Below are 23084 nucleotides of genomic sequence, written 5' to 3' on the forward strand. Positions count from 1 at the left end.
CATCATGAGAACCATTACCTGCTGCCCTACATCATGAGAACCATTACCTGCTGCCCTACATCATGAGAACCATTACCTGCTGCCCTACATCATGAGACCCATTACCTGCTGCCCTACATCATGAGAACCATTACCTGCTGCCCTACATCATGAGAACCATTACCTGCTGCCCTACATCATGAGAACCATTACCTGCTGCCCTACATCATGAGAACCATTACCTGCTGCCCTACATCATGAGAACCATTACCTGCTGCCCTACATCATGAGAACCATTACCTGCTGCCCTACATCATGAGAACCATTACCTGCTGCCCTACATCATGAGAACCATCACCTGCTGCCCTACATCATGAGACCCATTACCTGCTGCCTTACATCATGAGAACCATTACCTGCTGCCCTACATCATGAGAACCATTACCTGCTGCCCCACATCATGAGAACCATTACCTGCTGCCCTACATCATGAGAACCATTACCTGCTGCCCTACATCATGAGAACCATTACCTGCTGCCCTACATCATGAGAACCATTACCTGCTGCCCTACATCATGAGAACCATTACCTGCTGCCCTACATCATGAGAACCATTACCTGCTGCCCTACATCATGAGAACCATTACCTGCTGCCCTACATCATGAGAACCATTACCTGCTGCCCTACATCATGAGAACCATTACCTGCTGCCCTACATCATGAGAACCATTACCTGCTGCCCTACATCATGAGAACCATTACCTGCTGCCCTACATCATGAGAACCATTACCTGCTGCCCTACATCATGAGAACCATTACCTGCTGCCCTACATCATGAGAACCATTACCTGCTGCCCTACATCATGAGAACCATTACCTGCTGCCCTACATCATGAGAACCATTACCTGCTGCCCTACATCATGAGACCCATTACCTGCTGCCCTACATCATGAGAACCATTACCTGCTGCCCTACATCATGAGAACCATTACCTGCTGCCCTACATCATGAGAACCATCACCTGCTGCCCTACATCATGAGAACCATTACCTGCTGCCCTACATCATGAGAACCATTACCTGCTGCCCTACATCATGAGAACCATTACCTGCTGCCCTACATCATGAGAACCATTACCTGCTGCCCTACATCATGAGAACCATTACCTGCTGCCCAACATCATGAGAACCATTACCTGCTGCCCTACATCATGAGAACCATTACCTGCTGCCCTACATCATGATAACCATTACCTGCTGCCCTACATCATGAGACCCATTACCTGCTGCCCTACATCATGAGAACCATTACCTGCTGCCCTACATCATGAGAACCATTACCTGCTGCCCTACATCATGAGAACCATTACCTGCTGCCCTACATCATGAGAACCATTACCTGCTGCCCTACATCATAACAACCATTACCTGCTGCCCTACATCATGAGAACCATTACCTGCTGCCCTACATCATGAGAACCATTACCTGCTGCCCTACATCATGAGAACCATTACCTGCTGCCCTACATCATGAGAACCATTACCTGCTGCCCTACATCATGAGAACCATTACCTGCTGCCCTACATCATGAGAACCATTACCTGCTGCCCTACATCATGAGAACCATTACCTGCTGCCCTACATCATGAGAACCATTACCTGCTGCCCTACATCATGAGAACCATTACCTGCTGCCCTACATCATGAGAACCATTACCTGCTGCCCTACATCATGAGAACCATTACCTGCTGCCCTACATCATGAGAACCATTACCTGCTGCCCTACATCATGAGAACCATTACCTACTGCCCTACATCATGAGAACCACTACCTGCTGCCCTACAGCATGAGAACGATTGGCTCCTGCCCTAGATCATGAGAACCATTAGCTGGTGCCCTACATCATGAGAACCATTACCTGCTGCCCTACATCATGAGAACCATTACCTGCTGCCCTACATCATGAGAACCATTACCTGCTGCCCTACATCATGAGACCCATTACCTGCTGCCCTACATCATGAGAACCATTACCTGCTGCCCTACATCATGAGAACCATTACCTGCTGCCCTACATCATGAGAACCATTACCTGCTGCCCTACATCATGAGAACCATTACCTGCTGCCCTACATCATGAGAACCATTACCTGCTGCCCTACATCATGAGAACCATTACCTGCTGCCCTACATCATGAGAACCATTACCTGCTGCCCTACATCATGAGAACCATTACCTGCTGCCCTACATCATGAGAACCATTACCTGCTGCCCTACATCATGAGAACCATTACCTGCTGCCCTACATCATGAGAACCATTACCTGCTGCCCTACATCATGAGAACCATTACCTGCTGCCCTACATCATGAGAACCATTACCTGCTGCCCTACATCATGAGAACCATTACCTGCTGCCCTACATCATGAGAACCATTACCTGCTGCCCTACATCATGAGAACCATTACCTGCTGCCCTACATCATGAGAACCATTACCTGCTGCCCTACATCATGAGAACCATTACCTGCTGCCCTACATCATGAGAACCATTACCTGCTGCCCTACATCATGAGAACCATTACCTGCTGCCCTACATCATGAGAACCATTACCTGCTGCCCTACATCATGAGAACCATTACCTGCTGCCCTACATCATGAGAACCATTACCTGCTGCCCTACATCATGAGAACCATTACCTGCTGCCCTACATCATGAGAACCATTACCTGCTGCCCTACATCATGAGAACCATTACCTGCTGCCCTACATCATGAGAACCATTACCTGCTGCCCTACATCATGAGAACCATTACCTGCTGCCCTACATCATGAGAACCATTACCTGCTGCCCTACATCATGAGAACCATTACCTGCTGCCCTACATCATGTGAACCATTACCTGCTGCCCTACATCATGAGAACCATTACCTGCTGCCCTACATCATGTGAACCATTACCTGCTGCCCTACATCATGAGAACCATTACCTGCTGCCCTACATCATGAGAACCATTACCTGCTGCCCTACATCATGAGAACCATTACCTGCTGCCCTACATCATGAGAACCATTACCTGCTGCCCTACATCATGAGAACCATTACCTGCTGCCCTACATCATGAGAACCATTACCTGCTGCCCTACATCATGAGAACCATTACCTGCTGCCCTACATCATGAGAACCATTACCTGCTGCCCCACATCATGAGAACCATTACCTGCTGCCCTACATCATGAGAACCATTACCTGCTGCCCTACATCATGAGAACCATTACCTGCTGCCCTACATCATGAGAACCATTACCTGCTGCCCTACATCATGAGAACCATCACCTGCTGCCCTACATCATGAGAACCATTACCTGCTGCCCTACATCATGAGAACCATTACCTGCTGCCCTACATCATGAGAACCATTACCTGCTGCCCTACATCATGAGAACCATTACCTGCTGCCCTACATCATGAGAACCATTACCTGCTGCCCTACATCATGAGAACCATTACCTGCTGCCCTACATCATGAGAACCATTACCTGCTGCCCTACATCATGAGAACCATTACCTGCTGCCCTACATCATGAGAACGATTACCTGCTGCCCTACATCATGAGAACGATTACCTGCTGCACTACATCATGAGAACCATTACCTGCTCCCCTACATCATGAGAACCATTACCTGCTGCCCTACATCATGAGAAGGATTACCTGCTGCCCTACATCATGAGAACCATTACCTGCTGCCCTACATCATGAGAACCATTACCTGCTGCCCTACATCATGAGAACCATTACCTGCTGCCCTACATCATGAGAACCATTACCTGCTGCCCTACATCATGAGAACCATTACCTGCTGCCCTACATCATGAGAACCATTACCTGCTGCCCTACATCATGAGAACCATTACCTGCTGCCCTACATCATGAGAACCATTACCTGCTGCCCTACATCATGAGAACCATTACCTGCTGCCCTACATCATAAGAACCATTACCTGCTGCCCTACATCATGAGAACCATTACCTGCTGCCCTACATCATGAGAACCATTACCTGCTGCCCTCGATCATGAGCACCATTACCTGCTCCCCTACATCATGAGAACCATTACCTGCTGCCCTACATCATGAGAACCATTACCTGCTGCCCTACATCATGAGAACCATTACCTGCTGCCCTACATCATGAGAACCATTACCTGCTGCCCTACATCATGAGAACCATTACCTGCTGCCCTACATCATGAGAACCATTACCTGCTGCCCTACATCATGAGAACCATTACCTGCTGCCCTACATCATGAGAACCATTACCTGCTGCCCTACAGCATGAGAACCATTACCTGCTGCCCTACATCATGAGAACCATTACCTGCTGCCCTACATCATGAGAACCATTACCTGCTGCCCTACATCATGAGACCCATTACCTGCTGCCCTACATCATGAGAACCATTACCTGCTGCCCTACATCATGAGAACCATTACCTGCTGCCCTACATCATGAGAACCATTACCTGCTGCCCTACATCATGAGACCCATTACCTGCTGCCCTACATCATGAGAACCATTACCTGCTGCCCTACATCATGAGAACCATTACCTGCTGCCCTACATCATGAGAACCATTACCTGCTGCCCTACATCATGAGAACCATTACCTGCTGCCCTACATCATGAGACCCATTACCTGCTGCCCTACATCATGAGAACCATTACCTGCTGCCCTACATCATGAGAACCATTACCTGCTGCCCTACATCATGAGAACCATTACCTGCTGCCCTACATCATGAGAACCATTACCTGCTGCCCTACATCATGAGAACCATTACCTGCTGCCCTACATCATGAGAACCATTACCTGCTGCCCTACATCATGAGAACCATTACCTGCTGCCCTACATCATGAGAACCATTACCTGCTGCCCTACATCATGAGAACCATTACCTGCTGCCCTACATCATGAGGACCATTACCTGCTGCCCTACATCATGAGAACCATTACCTGCTGCCCTACATCATGAGAACCATTACCTGCTGCCCTACATCATGAGAACCATTACCTGCTGCCCTACATCATGAGAACCATTACCTGCTGCCCTACATCATGAGAACCATTACCTGCTGCCCTACATCATGAGAACCATTACCTGCTGCCCTACATCATGAGAACCATTACCTGCTGCCCTACATCATGAGAACCATTACCTGCTGCCCTACATCATGAGAACCATTACCTGCTGCCCTACATCATGAGAACCATTACCTGCTGCCCCACATCATGAGACCCATTACCTGCTGCCCTACATCATGAGAACCATTACCTGCTGCCCTACATCATGAGAACCATTACCTGCTGCCCTACATCATGAGAACCATTACCTGCTGCCCCACATCATGAGAACCATTACCTGCTGCCCTACATCATGAGAACCATTACCTGCTGCCCTACATCATGAGAACCATTACCTGCTGCCCCACATCATGAGAACCATTACCTGCTGCCCTACATCATGAGAACCATTACCTGCTGCCCTACATCATGAGAACCATTACCTGCTGCCCTACATCATGAGAACCATTACCTGCTGCCCTACATCATGAGAACCATTACCTGCTGCCCTACATCATGAGAACCATTACCTGCTGCCCTACATCATGAGAACCATTACCTGCTGCCCTACATGATAAGAACCATTACCTGCTGCCCTACATCATGAGAACCATTACCTGCTGCCCTACATCATGAGAACCATTACCTGCTGCCCTACATCATGAGAACCATTACCTGCTGCCCTACATCATGAGAACCATTACCTGCTGCCCTACATCATGAGAACCATTACCTGCTGCCCTACATCATGAGAACCATTACCTGCTGCCCTACATCATGAGAACCATTACCTGCTGCCCTACATCATGAGAACCATTACCTGCTGCCCTACATCATGAGAACCATTACCTGCTGCCCCACATCATGAGAACCATTACCTGCTGCCCTACATCATGAGAACCATTACCTGCTGCCCTACATCATAAGAACCATTACCTGCTGCCCTACATCATGAGAACCATTACCTGCTGCCCTACATCATGAGAACCATTACCTGCTGCCCTACATCATGAGAACCATTACCTGCTGCCCTACATCATGAGAACCATTACCTGCTGCCCTACATCATGAGAACCATTACCTGCTGCCCTACATCATGAGAACCATTACCTGCTGCCCTACATCATGAGAACCATTACCTGCTGCCCTACATCATGAGAACCATTACCTGCTGCCCTACATCATGAGAACCATTACCTGCTGCCCTACATCATGAGAACCATTACCTGCTGCCCTACATCATGAGAACCATTACCTGCTGCCCTACATCATGAGAACCATTACCTGCTGCCCTACATCATGAGAACCATTACCTGCTGCCCTACATCATAAGAACCATTACCTGCTGCCCTACATCATGAGAACCATTACCTGCTGCCCTACATCATGAGAACCATTACCTGCTGCCCTACATCATGAGAACCATTACCTGCTGCCCTACATCATGAGAACCATTACCTGCTGCCCTACATCATGAGAACCATTACCTGCTGCCCTACATCATGAGAACCATTACCTGCTGCCCTACATCATGAGAACCATTACCTGCTGCCCCACATCATGAGAACCATTACCTGCTGCCCTACATCATGAGAACCATTACCTGCTGCCCTACATCATGAGAACCATTACCTGCTGCCCTACATCATGAGAACCATTACCTGCTGCCCTACATCATGAGACCCATTACCTGCTGCCCTACATCATGAGAACCATTACCTGCTGCCCTACATCATGAGAACCATTACCTGCTGCCCTACATCATGAGAACCATTACCTGCTGCCCTACATCATGAGAACCATTACCTGCTGCCCTACATCATGAGAACCATTACCTGCTGCCCTACATCATGAGAACCATTACCTGCTGCCCTACATCATGAGTTCCATTACCTGCTGCCCTACATCATGAGAACCATTACCTGCTGCCCTACATCATGAGAACCATTACCTGCTGCCCTACATCATGAGAACCATTACCTGCTGCCCTACATCATGAGAACCATTACCTGCTGCCCTACATCATGAGAACCATTACCTGCTGCCCTACATCATGAGAACCATTACCTGCTGCCCTACATCATGAGAACCATTACCTGCTGCCCTACATCATGAGAACCATTACCTGCTGCCCCACATCATGAGAACCATTACCTGCTGCCCTACATCATGAGAACCATTACCTGCTGCCCCACATCATGAGAACCATTACCTGCTGCCCTACATCATGAGAACCATTACCTGCTGCCCTACATCATGAGAACCATTACCTGCTGCCCTACATCATGAGAACCATTACCTGCTGCCCTACATCATGAGAACCATTACCTGCTGCCCTACATCATGAGAACCATTACCTGCTGCCCTACATCATGAGAACCATTACCTGCTGCCCTACATCATGAGAACCATTACCTGCTGCCCTACATCATGAGAACCATTACCTGCTGCCCTACATCATGAGAACCATTACCTGCTGCCCTACATCATGAGACCCATTACCTGCTGCCCTACATCATGAGAACCATTACCTGCTGCCCTACATCATGAGAACCATTACCTGCTGCCCTACATCATGAGAACCATTACCTGCTGCCCTACATCATGAGAACCATTACCTGCTGCCCTACATCATGAGTTCCATTACCTGCTGCCCTACATCATGAGAACCATTACCTGCTGCCCTACATCATGAGAACCATTACCTGCTGCCCTACATCATGAGAACCATTACCTGCTGCCCTACATCATGAGAACCATTACCTGCTGCCCTACATCATGAGAACCATTACCTGCTGCCCTACATCATGAGAACCATTACCTGCTGCCCTACATCATGAGAACCATTACCTGCTGCCCTACATCATGAGAACCATTACCTGCTGCCCTACATCATGAGAACCATTACCTGCTGCCCTACATCATGAGAACCATTACCTGCTGCCCTACATCATGAGAACCATTACCTGCTGCCCTACATCATGAGAACCATTACCTGCTGCCCTACATCATGAGAACCATTACCTGCTGCCCTACATCATGAGAACCATTACCTGCTGCCCTACATCATGAGAACCATTACCTGCTGCCCTACATCATGAGAACCATTACCTGCTGCCCTACATCATGAGAACCATTACCTGCTGCCCTACATCATGAGACCCATTACCTGCTGCCCTACATCATGAGAACCATTACCTGCTGCCCTACATCATGAGAACCATTACCTGCTGCCCTACATCATGAGAACCATTACCTGCTGCCCTACATCATGAGACCCATTACCTGCTGCCCTACATCATGAGAACCATTACCTGCTGCCCTACATCATGAGAACCATTACCTGCTGCCCTACATCATAAGAACCATTACCTGCTGCCCTACATCATGAGAACCATTACCTGCTGCCCTACATCATGAGAACCATTACCTGCTGCCCTACATCATGAGAACCATTACCTGCTGCCCTACATCATGAGAACCATTACCTGCTGCCCTACATCATGAGAACCATTACCTGCTGCCCTACATCATGAGAACCATTACCTGCTGCCCTACATCATGAGAACCATTACCTGCTGCCCTACATCATGAGAACCATTACCTGCTGCCCTACATCACGAGAACCATTACCTGCTGCCCTACATCATGAGAATCATTATCTGCTGCCCTACATCTTGAGAACCATTACCTGCTGCCCCACATCATGAGAACCATTACCTGCTGCCCTACATCATGAGAACCATTACCTGCTGCCCTACATCATGAGACCCATTACCTGCTGCCCTACATCATGAGAACCATGACCTGCTGCCCTACATCATGAGAACCATGACCTGCTGCCCTACATGATGAGAACCATTACCTGCTGCCCTACATCATGAGAACCATTACCTGCTGCCCTACATCATGAGAACCATTACCTGCTGCCCTACATCATGAGAACCATTACCTGCTGCCCTACATCATGAGAACCATTACCTGCTGCCCTACATCATGAGAACCATTACCTGCTGCCCTACATCATGAGAACCATTACCTGCTGCCCTACATCATGAGACCCATTACCTGCTGCCCTACATCATGAGAACCATTACCTGCTGCCCTACATCATGAGAACCATTACCTGCTGCCCTACATCATGAGAACCATTACCTGCTGCCCTACATCATGAGAACCATTACCTGCTGCCCTACATCATGAGAACCATTACCTGCTGCCCTACATCATGAGAACCATTACCTGCTGCCCTACATCATGAGAACCATTACCTGCTGCCCTACATCATGAGAACCATTACCTGCTGCCCTACATCATGAGAACCATTACCTGCTGCCCCACATCATGAGAACCATTACCTGCTGCCCTACATCATGAGAACCATTACCTGCTGCCCTACATCATGAGAACCATTACCTGCTGCCCTACATCATGAGAACCATTACCTGCTGCCCTACATCATGAGAACCATTACCTGCTGCCCTACATCATGAGAACCATTACCTGCTGCCCTACATCATGAGAACCATTACCTGCTGCCCTACATCATGAGAACCATTACCTGCTGCCCTACATCATGAGAACCATTACCTGCTGCCCTACATCATGAGACCCATTACCTGCTGCCCTACATCATGAGAACCATTACCTGCTGCCCTACATCATGAGAACCATTACCTGCTGCCCTACATCATGAGACCCATTACCTGCTGCCCTACATCATGAGAACCATTACCTGCTGCCCTACATCATGAGAACCATTACCTGCTGCCCTACATCATGAGAACCATTACCTGCTGCCCTACATCATGAGAACCATTACCTGCTGCCCTACATCATGAGAACCATTACCTGCTGCCCTACATCATGAGACCCATTACCTGCTGCCCCACATCATGAGAACCATTACCTGCTGCCCTACATCATGAGAACCATTACCTGCTGCCCTACATCATGAGAACCATTACCTGCTGCCCTACATCATGAGAACCATTACCTGCTGCCCTACATCATGAGAACCATTACCTGCTGCCCTACATCATGAGAACCATTACCTGCTGCCCTACATCATGAGAACCATTACCTGCTGCCCTACATCATGAGAACCATTACCTGCTGCCCTACATCATGAGAACCATTACCTGCTGCCCTACATCATGAGAACCATTACCTGCTGCCCTACATCATGAGAACCATTACCTGCTGCCCTACATCATGAGAACCATTACCTGCTGCCCTACATCATGAGAACCATTACCTGCTGCCCTACATCATGAGAACCATTACCTGCTGCCCTACATCATGAGAACCATTACCTGCTGCCCCACATCATGAGAACCATTACCTGCTGCCCTACATCATGAGAACCATTACCTGCTGCCCTACATCATGAGAACCATTACCTGCTGCCCTACATCATGAGAACCATTACCTGCTGCCCTACATCATGAGAACCATTACCTGCTGCCCTACATCATGAGAACCATTACCTGCTGCCCTACATCATGAGAACCATTACCTGCTGCCCTACATCATGAGAACGATTACCTGCTGGCCTACATCATGAGACCGATTACCTGCTGCCCTACATCATGAGAACCATTACCTGCTGCCCTACATCATGAGAACCATTACCTGCTGCCCTACATCATGAGAACCATTACCTGCTGCCCTACATCATGAGAACCATTACCTGCTGCCCTACATCATGAGAACCATTACCTGCTGCCCTACATCATGAGAACCATTACCTGCTGCCCTACATCATGAGAACCATTACCTGCTGCCCTACATCATGGGTTCCATTACCTGCTGCCCTACATCATGAGAACCATTACCTGCTGCCCTACATCATGAGAACCATTACCTGCTGCCCTACATCATGAGAACCATTACCTGCTGCTCTACATCATGAGAACCATTACCTGCTGCCCTACATCATGAGAACCATTACCTGCTGCCCTACATCATGTGAACCATTACCTGCTGCCCTACATCATGAGAACCATTACCTGCTGCCCTACATCATGAGAACCATTACCTGCTGCCCTACATCATGAGAACCATTACCTGCTGCCCTACATCATGAGAACCATTACCTGCTGCCCTACATCATGAGAACCATTACCTGCTGCCCTACATCATGAGAACCATTACCTGCTCCACTACATCATCAGAACCATTACCTGCTGCCCTACATCATGAGAACCATTACCTGCTGCCCTACATCATGAGAACCATTACCTGCTGCCCTACATCATGAGAACCATTACCTGCTGCCCTACATCATGAGAACCATTACCTGCTGCCCTACATCATGAGAACCATTACCTGCTGCCCTACATCATGAGAACCATTACCTGCTGCCCTACATCATGAGAACCATTACCTGCTGCCCTACATCATAAGAACCATTACCTGCTGCCCTACATCATGAGAACCATTACCTGCTGCCCCACATCATGAGACCATTACCTGCTGCCCTACATCATGAGAACCATTACCTGCTGCCCTACATCATGAGAACCATTACCTGCTGCCCTACATCATGAGAACCATTACCTGCTGCCCTACATCATGAGAACTATTGAACCTGCTGCCCTACATCATGAGAACCATTACCTGCTGCCCTACATCATGAGAACCATTACCTGCTGCCCTACATCATGAGAACCATTACCTGCTGCCCTACATCATGAGAACCATTACCTGCTGCCCTACATCATAAGAACCATTACCTGCTGCCCTACATCATGAGACCCATTACCTGCTGCCCTACATCATGAGAACCATTACCTGCTGCCCTACATCATGAGAACCATTACCTGCTGCCCTACATCATGAGAACCATTACCTGCTGCCCTACATCATGAGAACCATTACCTGCTGCCCTACATCATGAGACCCATTACCTGCTGCCCTACATCATGAGACCCATTACCTGCTGCCCTACATCATGAGACCCATTACCTGCTGCCCTACATCATGAGACCCATTACCTGCTGCCCTACATCATGAGAACCATTACCTGCTGCCCTACATCATGAGACCCATTACCTGCTGCCCTACATCATGAGAACCATTACCTGCTGCCCTACATCATGAGAACCATTACCTGCTGCCCTACATCATGAGAACCATTACCTGCTGCCCTACATCATGAGAACCATTACCTGCTGCCCTACATCATGAGACCCATTACCTGCTGCCCTACATCATGAGACCCATTACCTGCTGCCCTACATCATGAGAACCATTACCTGCTGCCCTACATCATGAGAACCATTACCTGCTGCCCTACATCATGAGACCCATTACCTGCTGCCCTACATCATGAGACCCATTACCTGCTGCCCTACATCATGAGAACCATTACCTGCTGCCCTACATCATGAGAACCATTACCTGCTGCCCTACATCATGAGAACCATTACCTGCTGCCCTACATCATGAGAACCATTACCTGCTGCCCTACATCATGAGAACCATTACCTGCTGCCCTACATCATGAGAACCATTACCTGCTGCCCTACATCATGAGAACCATTACCTGCTGCCCTACATCATGAGACCCATTACCTGCTGCCCTACATCATGAGAACCATTACCTGCTGCCCTACATCATGAGACCCATTACCTGCTGCCCTACATCATGAGACCCATTACCTGCTGCCCTACATCATAAGAACCATTACCTGCTGCCCTACATCATGAGAACCATTACCTGCTGCCCTACATCATGAGACCCATTACCTGCTGCCCTACATCATGAGAACCATTACCTGCTGCCCTACATCATGAGAACCATTACCTGCTGCCCTACATCATGAGAACCATTACCTGCTGCCCTACATCATGAGACCCATTACCTGCTGCCCTACATCATGAGAACCATTACCTGCTGCCCTACATCATGAGAACCATTACCTGCTGCCCTACATCATGAGAACCATTACCTGCTGCCCTACATCATGAGAACCATTACCTGCTGCCCTACATCATGAGAACCATTACCTGCTGCCCTACATCATGAGAACCATTACCTGCTGCCCTACATCATGAGACCCATTACCTGCTGCCCTACATCATGAGAACCATTACCTGCTGCCCTACATCATGAGAACCATTACCTGCTGCCCTACATCATGAGAACCATTACCTGCTGCCCTACATCATGAGAACCATTACCTGCTGCCCTACATCATGAGACCCATTACCTGCTGCCCTACATCATGAGAACCATTACCTGCTGCCCTACATCATGAGAACCACTACCTGCTGCCCTACATCATGAGAACCATTACCTGCTGCCCTACATCATGAGAACCATTACCTGCTGCCCTACATCATGAGAACCATCACCTGCTGCCCTACATCATGAGACCCATTACCTGCTGCCCTACATCATAAGAACCATCACCTGCTGCCCTACATCATGAGAACCATTACCTGCTGCCCTACATCATAAGAACCATTACCTGCTGCCCTACATCATAAGAACCATTACCTGCTGCCCTACATCATGAGAACCATTACCTGCTGCCCTACATCATGAGACCCATTACCTGCTGCCCTACATCATGAGAACCATTACCTGCTGCCCTACATCATGAGAACCATTACCTGCTGCCCTACATCATGAGAACCATTACCTGCTGCCCTACATCATAAGAACCATTACCTGCTGCCCTACATCATGAGACCCATTACCTGCTGCCCTACATCATGAGACCCATTACCTGCTGCCCTACATCATAAGAACCATTACCTGCTGCCCTACATCATGAGAACCACTACCTGCTGCCCTACATCATAAGAACCATTACCTGCTGCCCTACATCATGAGACCCATTACCTGCTGCCCTACATCATGAGAACCATTACCTGCTGCCCTACATCATGAGACCCATTACCTGCTGCCCTACATCATACTCTCTAGCTCAAGCATGCCTGTCATACCAGACCTTTTTCTGCTGTTGGGCTTCTGCCAGGTTCTCCTGGGCCAAGCCCATGAGTTTCCTGAGCCTTGTTCTGAGGTTTGGGACATATGCCACAACAGAATTCATGTGAAATTCACACTGAAACTCCCACTCATCATGAATTAAATCTAGAGGCCCCCTCATGCTATCCCCATACAACAATTCAAAGGGAGAAAAACCTGTGGATTCCTGGAGAATCTCTCTGTAAGCAGACAACAGATGGGACATATATTTGCCCCACTCCCTCTTAAACTGGTCTGCAAATCCCCATAGCATGATCTTGAGTGTAGAGTTTAACCTCTTAACAGGACCATTAGTCTGGGGATGGTAGGGGTGTTCTTTAGGTGCTTCACCCCACAGGACTTCCACAGACAAGCCAGCAGGTCTGGCATGAAAATGGCACATCTGTCAGTCAGTATCTCTTTTGGGAAACCTACCCTGGGCTGAACATCTCTAACAAAGCATTTGCCACCTTTTCTGCCTCAATAGAGGACAATGCCACTGCCTCAGGGTATCTGGTAGCATAATATACTACCACTAGGATATACTTTTTCCCTGTGGAACTTGGGGTACTCAGAGAACCCACAATATCCATAGCTACTCTCGGAAATGGCTCCTCAATCACAGGCAAAGGCATCAAAGGAGCTCTCACCTTGTCTCCTGCCTTGCCTACCTTTTGGCACTGCTCACAGTTCCTGCAGTACCCTGTTACATCTCTGGAAATCCCAGGCCGATAAAAGTTCTGCATAATATGTCTCCTTGGTATGCTTTATGCCCATATGACCTGCAAAGGGAATATTATGGGCTATGGCTAGAGGTGCCAGACTTTAGGTTCTGGTCACTACCAACTGCTGTATTTTCTCACCCTCAAGCCCTCCCTCAGGGGTCCATTCTCTGTACAGTAACCCTTTGTCCTAGTATACAGATTCCCCTTTTACTTGACAATCTGGTACCTCACTGGCTACCTCCCTCAAGCCTTGTAATGTAGGCTCTGAGAGCTGCCCCTGTCTCAACTCTCTCTCTTTGTAACCCTTCCCAGATCCCCTTCCACAGAAAGTCTAGTATTGTCTGACAGCAGTGCCTCACTGTCAGCCTGGGTACTACTACTCACCTCTGCCCTTGCAGTCACTCTGTCCAAGGGAACATCAGTACCCACAAGCAGATGTGGCTCACCTTCAGTCTCACTGCTACAGGGTAGCTCCCTCCCTGAAGTAACCACCTCACCAGTCCTGGCTTCAAGTCTGCGGTCTGTCTGGGTCCCCCCCAGGCAAGCACACCCACATGCTTGTCTCCAAGCCTGACTGCATGTCACTGCATGCACACAAGGTACTGCATTATCAAAATCATTCCCTATCAGGACATCTGCAGGGATATCCTCAAACACACCTACTTGCTGGCTTCCTTTTCCACCCTTCCAGTCAAGGTGAACCCTAGCCAAAGATATTTGGAATGGGGTCCCTCCTAAAGCTCTGACTGGAGTAGACTGCCCAAGCAAGTAGTGCTCCTTTTTAACCATTGCAGGCTTCACAATGGTTAGGTCAGAGGCTGTGTGTCTCTTAGCAGTGGCCTCTTTCCCATTTACTAAGATAGGATATAACCTCTTGTGACAGTTTTGTACCCTTGTTGTCTCCAGACAACTTGCTGCTGGCATTCTGGCATTTCCACTTAGTGGCTCTCCCACCTTTTGTTCCCCGCCTTGCCTCCATGGACATCTGTATGCTACATGGCCCCACTGGTTGCATTGATAACATTTAACCCTTCGTCCTGGACATGTACCTGGACTAGTGTCTTCCCCTGCTACTGGCGGACTCTGTTGGGGTGGTCTAGGCTGTCCACCATGGGTTCCCTTGGACCCATAAGCAGCACTGGGTGTTCCTTTCCTTTGTAGTGATGTCCTGCTTGCTAAGCATAGGTCTCCCGTCTTCCCCAACCCATCTGCAGTATTGCATTGCCTATCTGCTAACCAGAATCTCATGTTCTCAGGCAAAGTGCTAATGGCTTGTTCACTTACCAAAAGATCTGCCAGCCCTTCAAAAGTGGTGACCTGACACCCACTCACCCATCTATGAAAATAGGTGCATTACTCAGCAATGTATTCACACACACTTTCATCTGCCTTGTGTCTATGCTCACAAAATGTTTCTCTGTAACCTTCAGGTGTTAACTTAAAACCCTCTGAAAGACAATTTTTAAAATTTAGAAATATCAGTTACAGCTTTACAATGGAGTAAGGGGGTCAGGAACCATACCCAGAGCCCTTGGTCAAAATTATACAGTTTACATACCATTTCAAACATATGAATAAAGCTGTCAAAATTATCACCCTCTGTAAATTGTGGAAGAAATGTATTGACCTTTTTTGCTTCTGGGCTTTGGTTAGTCCCTTCCCCATTACCTCCATGACCCTGGTGAAGACTCAGCATTTCCATCTCATGGTGCCTCTTCCTCTCAGTCTCCTCAGCTTCCAGATGGCCTCCAGGCATCACCGTTTCTCATTTTCATCAGCCTATATATGTATCAGTCTCCCTGCTTCTTCTGTTTCCAAATGTTTACCCTCCAGTTCAAGTCTCTTTAAATCCAGACAGATTTTTAAGTCCTCTGTGGAAAGGTTGAACTGTCCATTTTCTGAGAGTTGTACCTCCCCAATACTAACCTGGTTGTCCTCCTGGTTGCTGGTCTGTAATATAGCTGTGACTAAGGCTGCAATCATGTCTGCCTTAGTCAGGTTTCCATGCACCAGTCCTTTAGCCTGGCACATCTCAGCCAACTGGCTCCTTGTCAACTTGCCATACTCCTCTGCTACCATCCTTGCCTGCTCTCCCTGACTAACTAAGCTAACAGAAAAAATAAAACTATTGTGATGTGAAACTCTGAATGTTCACCGTATGGCTCATTGAGAGTGCAAACACCTTCTTTAGTGACCATTGTTTACAGGATACAGGAATTCAATATCCACACCACTGAATGCTAAGATGTGGATATCCCACCACTGCCAACCAATTAATATGTGATATGGATATCCCACCCCTGCCACCAATTAATATGCTACATCCCAACACTGGCCCAGTAATCAAGGAACCTCGATCCTCACCACTGGCAACAGTGGGGGACATACACACTGGGAGGATGACAAGTACATACACAGTAAAGTGCAATTTCCTTTAAGAGCACACAGAGACCACAGTCAGTCTGGGGCTGGTTTATCCCTCTGTCTTCAGATCCTCAGTAAGACTCCTCATTGGCGCAGCTATAGATTTGAGATCTCAGATGAGTGGCCAAGCCAGGACCTCCAGCAACCTCTCTGTCCAACCAGTGCTTCATGTCCCTGCCCAAGTAGCTGACATACACACACTCTTTGAGATTTGATTCATATACACACACACACACACACACACACACACACACACACACACACACATGGGGAAGGCTGGCATAGGTTTACTATCTATGCTCCCTTCTGCCCAGACTACAAGGTAGTTTTTACTGCCACCAGCCACTACTTATCAGCTACTTTAAGGCCCTTAACAAAGGGTGTCCAATCTTGCTGTGTAATGTTAATATTAATGCAAATGGTAGTTTGACCAAGAGTAAGTCTATTAGGAGTGACCTGCACAGTGTCACCAAATAGATATGCAAGTACTCTAAGAGCTTAAATATCTCTAGACTGACCATCCACAATTGAAAGTTTAAATATAATTAATAATAACTAATTAAAAGAACAAGAAAGTACTCAGTAAACAATTACAGTTACTTCAGAGTTAAAAATCACAGTAAATATTTAAAACAACATTGCAGGACGGTCTCAAATAAATAAAGAAAACATCTAAGCTATACTTCGCTATATTCCTAACTGTATGCAATAGAAATTACTGTACCCTAGACTTACTTACAACCACGGTGGTGGTGCTGCGGTAGCATTGTCACCTCACAGTAAGACGCTGTCTGGTTCAATTCTCAGATAGAGCGTCTTCTGCGTGGAGACGTGCGTGAATGGGTGTACCTTCGTTGAAGGTTGTGTGTCAGGCCTGGCAAGCCGGTACATAAAAATCAACTGCCAATCATTAGCGGACCAGAGTTCCGCTATGGCGACCCCTAACCGGGAAAAGCCGAAAGACACAAACACAAACAAACAAAGACTTACTTACTCATAGAAAGGCAAGATAGATGTGGTGAGTGGGTTTTCCAGCTGATGTTGTCAGGTCAAAGACAAAATACAAAATGCACAGTCTATCTCTCAGAGAGTTCTTAAATTAATATCTAAATATTGCTGCTGGGATATTTGCAGGATGATATAACTTTTGTCATCTGACTATCCCAGGTGAAAACCGCCATTGCTAGAAACTGCCAGAATTTAGCATCTCCCTGTGAAAAATACATATCCCTCAGATCTTTGCAGCTGCTGGAAGACATAAAACAATAAAACACTTACAAGACAATGCAGAAGGCTCCCTAATTTTGGGCATCCTGTCTCCTTGCTGCATTAAACCATCTCTTTTATTACATGGTAATAAAACAATTTAATTTCAACTATTTTTCTGAAGTTTTGCAAGTTAACCTTCTATGTGCCAGTTCCCACTGTTAAAACATACATATTTACACAGCTACAATAGTTTATATACATTTCTGTTCTAATCTATCAGGGGTACGCTGTGGTCACACCTCTTGGCTCAGTACTGTGCAAATCCTTTTTACACACATTTCTGTACCAGATGTTTGATATACACACAACATACAGTTCCAATACATTTGCAACACAAGCACATGAATCACATTGGCATTCACAACTGACACATAATTATTTACAAAATTCCAGACAGCTGGGCTGGCAGTGGCTCCTTTTGCTACACCATGATGTATGAATACAACAAAGCCATGCTACAAAGAACAGCCACATGTACAGAGCCACCAGCAGAACAACTAATCACATTGCTGCATGCTATGGCCACGTGTGCCACTGAATACAATGCCTAACATACCTGACAACCCAACAAATAGTGGACTATCTCTTAGTGGACATGGACATTGTAAGGATCTAGTCAAGATGTGTTGTCCACAATTAGAATCAATGGATATGTGTAGTATGCCTGTTCCTGTTGACAGAAGGATAACCATCTTAGATACAGGGACCAGAGTTCAAAGGATACATTAGGGATATTGCAAGTGGCAGCTTTGTAAATACTAATTCCTTGACATTAAACTGCAACATGTGAAAGAGTATATCTGATTTCCAAGATAGCAGAGGAGAAAACCAAAACCATGCAGGCCTTCAACAAAAATACCCAGTTTTCCTAACATCCTGAGCTCCACAGACTGTACCAAATTGTTATCAAGGCCACAGATAAACTATCTGAACTGCCAGGTGGTCAGTAGTGTCCATGGGATTATTTATCATGTTTCCGTGTGTTACCCAGGCAATATACATGCTTCATATATATATATAATAGAAATCCAACCTGTGCCAGTGGATTCTGGGAAGGAACTTCCCACACAGTCACCTGATTGGTAGGTACACACACATACATACAGACATGCACACATATACGTACCAGATAAGTAGGCTTGTTCTTTCACCTACCAGGCATGCTAAGACCTGTCCACATAAAACCCATATTGCCTGTTGTGTATTGCAGGTCATGCTGAATGAGTCCTGGTTGAAGACCCCAGTACACAGCTCTCAGACCCACCAGAAACACATAACATAGTGGGATCAGTGTTAAGACTACTGAAGGGATGGTTCCAATATTTAGATACCTGAAGACTGGCATTAAATTATAGCCCATACAGAGGGGGAAAGTTACTTTCTGTGTGCCACACCCAGTAACATGGTATTGTGGAACAAACTGAACAGCATCTGAATCACAGGAAGTTCAAGACAAATGAATCTCATGGCTATTTATACCAGTAGCCACACCCTCGGGCCATACCTCCTTTCTGTAGGAGGCCTCAGCCAGTCACACCCAGCATGCATTTATCAGTGTTCATCCAAACATCTAGATTATATATGAAGGATGATAGTATATAGCATCACTTAACTTATTTTTGTTATTTATTTTATGTTGACATTTTTTGACTGGAAATGTCCGACTGAGCGTTAGCCCATTTTCAGTGGAGGGCCAGGGCAAAACCCCCATATGGAATACAATTACAGGCAAGCAGAGGATATTAGTTATTACAAGAAGGTTAAAATGCATGGCAGAACACACATATAGTATGATTAAGTAAATAACAAAGGACATACGAAATACAATACATCAGAATGTAAGTCAAAAGGGAGTGAGGAACATACTAATAACAATCTACGGTGATTATAAAAATCAGAAGAAAGGCACAAGGTATAGAGAAGTGCTTGTGTGTAGGTGGAGGAAACCACCTGGAAACGTTAAAGGCAATGAAGAAAGAGAGAGGACAGAGGGTAAGTGTATGGATAAGAAGTAAGAGACTTAGTCTGGGCTTTAGCTTGTGCAGATCCATGACTTTAGTAGGTTTTCTTGTAGAGCCTTTTGAGCCTCGTGTGTCGGGTAAAGTTCTAATGTTCAGTGGGAGCCTGTTCCAAGCTGAGGCAACCGAGTAGTTATATAAGTGTTGGCCTATTGTTGTTTTTGGATATAGAGTTCTAAGAGGAACTGGTCAGAGCTGCGAAGAGAGTGGTTGGGGGTATAAAGGGATACAAGGTAGAAGCTGATGGGGAAGGAGGAAGTTTGTTTAAGATGGAGTGAGTAAGGAGCAGTTGGGGAGCAGCTGATCAGTAACTTTTAGCTTAATGCTTGTAAAGAAAGGCAGTTGTGAGACTTGTAGGGTTGATTTGCGGTGAATCTGACAACTTTAGTGTAAGTGACATCAATTTTGGACTTAAGAAAGGATTGCAAGTTGGTCATGACTGGAGAGGCATAGAAAAGGCTGAGAAGAAGGTAATCATTGGCAAGAGAAAGTCTAGGGTGATTGGTGAGGTATTTGTTTATTTCTATAAAGTAGTCCAAGTTCAATTAATTTGTAGGGGCAGTCTTTTCTTGAGGTGGGGGAGGTGTGGATGAATCTGTCTCCCACTGCATTTTATTTATCTGCTGCTGAAGATTTAAGTCACTAGTTCTAATTTTTGTGAAGCTATAGGAACCTCTGGGGTCTTTCTGATTGTTTAATATGTCTCGCGAGTTACATCCTGAAGGTAGCATTTTAACACAATAATTGGCCTTATCAATGTTCAATATAAGAGAATAATGACCACTTTAGATCTGGATGACATTCCCTTGGCAACTAGTTGCACTAATTAGAAAGATTTTCTGACCACTGTTGCAACACAATGATAAAATATCAACTCATGTTCCAAGGTCCCTAACTACATTTTCATTTTGAAGTAGGTTATTGCGTATGCTAAGGGAAGGGGTGTCTAACAAATTTGACAATATTGCACTTTTTTGCATTTAATATGAGCCCATTTACAGTACACCACTTATTTACATGTGTAAATTTTAGTTGAAGATTTTTAGTTTGAAAGGGAGACTTGATAATAACTCCCAATTTGAAGTTATCTACAAACTTAGTTAGCCAGAGGTCCTGGTTTTGAGTTTTGAGATCAGAAAAGTAAATGCTGAATTGGAAGGGTCCCAATACCAAGACATGAGGGACACCATTGGCCTCCTTTACACTTCCGATGAGGCAACTTCCACTCACATTGTGTGGGTTATGTCATTTAGCCAGTTTGCCATCCATCTCACTACATTCAAGTTCAAGTTTATTTTAGTACTTATTACCTGAGCACTTTACTAATAAACTCCAATTTAAAAGCAAAAACTAATGAAGTACATTAGTCAAGGATAATCTCACTGTTAATAATGCCAATTATTTTAAACAACATAATAACAAGCAACCACAAAGTCCTTTCATTTTAACAACATCCAAAAATGGCCTCTAAGTCCATAAAATCCAAAGAATGCTTGGCATTCAAGAAGGCCCAAAAACATTCTTCTGCCAAAATGTAGAATTCAACAAACAGCAGCACAGCTACACAACCACACTGCCCTCACTCGCTGAGTAACAACCATGTCAATGACCAGGTGTACCACATCCAGAGCTACTCATGTCAATGACCAGGTGTACCACAAGGTCCAGAGCTACTCAACTAAAAGTCTAAAGTACCATAACTTGGTAGCACAACACCGCTTAATGCCATATGCTCCTCTCCCATATCTGTGCCGACCTGTAGTACAACAGCTATCCCAACACTCAGAAATACAGCCCACAACAGAATAATCAGCTAATAGCAGATAAAAAACAAAGTTCAACATCTGCCAAATTCAAACTTACCATGGCTATCTTGCAATAGCATCACTAGCAGGCCCAGCTTAGAGATAATGTCCTCATAAATCGAATGTACAAAATTTGAAACTAGGGAATGCAGCACACTCTATGGTCTGGTAGCCAACTGCCACCATTGTTGGGAGCAAAAATGCAGAACTGCAATCTACAGTGTCGAGTGCCTTGGCCAAGTTTAGACACAAAGAGTGATCAGCATGACCACTGTCGACAGCCTGTGTATTTATTAGGCAGGATATTCCTTTCATGAGGCCGAATCGCTGAGGTTCAAGCCTAATGAGATTTTTTCTATCATAGTTTATGAGGTCAGTTATAATTTATTCCATGGGGTCATCAGGCTGATGGCTCTATAATTCCTAGGAGTTATGTTGGTGGGGCATCACTACTGCAGTGCGACACTTATGGGGGACAAAATCAGTCACTAAACTTAAGTTAAACAGTTTAAGAGTGGCTGTGCCAAGGCTGGCTTAGCGCGACTTATAAAACATCCAGGTAGCTTGTCATGCAGTATACAAGAAGCACTGTTCATCTAATACCTTCACTACCTGCTTCTTTGTGATAAAAGTACATTTAGGGGATTCAAGGATATATGCACTCTGGATAGAAGTCTCTATGGTAAAAGCACTGGATTTGTTTGCCAGCATATTGGCAACGTCTGTTGGTTCTTGATGGGAGGTGCCAC

At 46.3% G+C, this 23084-nt stretch overlaps 1 protein-coding gene across 1 annotated transcript in view; it reads right to left on the minus strand.

Moving 5' to 3' along the window:
* LOC122815930 (polyamine deacetylase HDAC10-like) overlaps window positions 1–23084 on the minus strand; it is a 752749-nt gene that overhangs the window by 580635 nt on the left and 149030 nt on the right. The gene's annotated exons all lie outside the window — the stretch shown is intronic.

This window comes from Protopterus annectens, chromosome 11.part0 (assembly GCF_019279795.1).
Source record: "Protopterus annectens isolate FY-2018-M chromosome 11.part0, PAN1.0, whole genome shotgun sequence".
Lineage (NCBI taxonomy): Eukaryota > Metazoa > Chordata > Ceratodontiformes > Protopteridae > Protopterus > Protopterus annectens.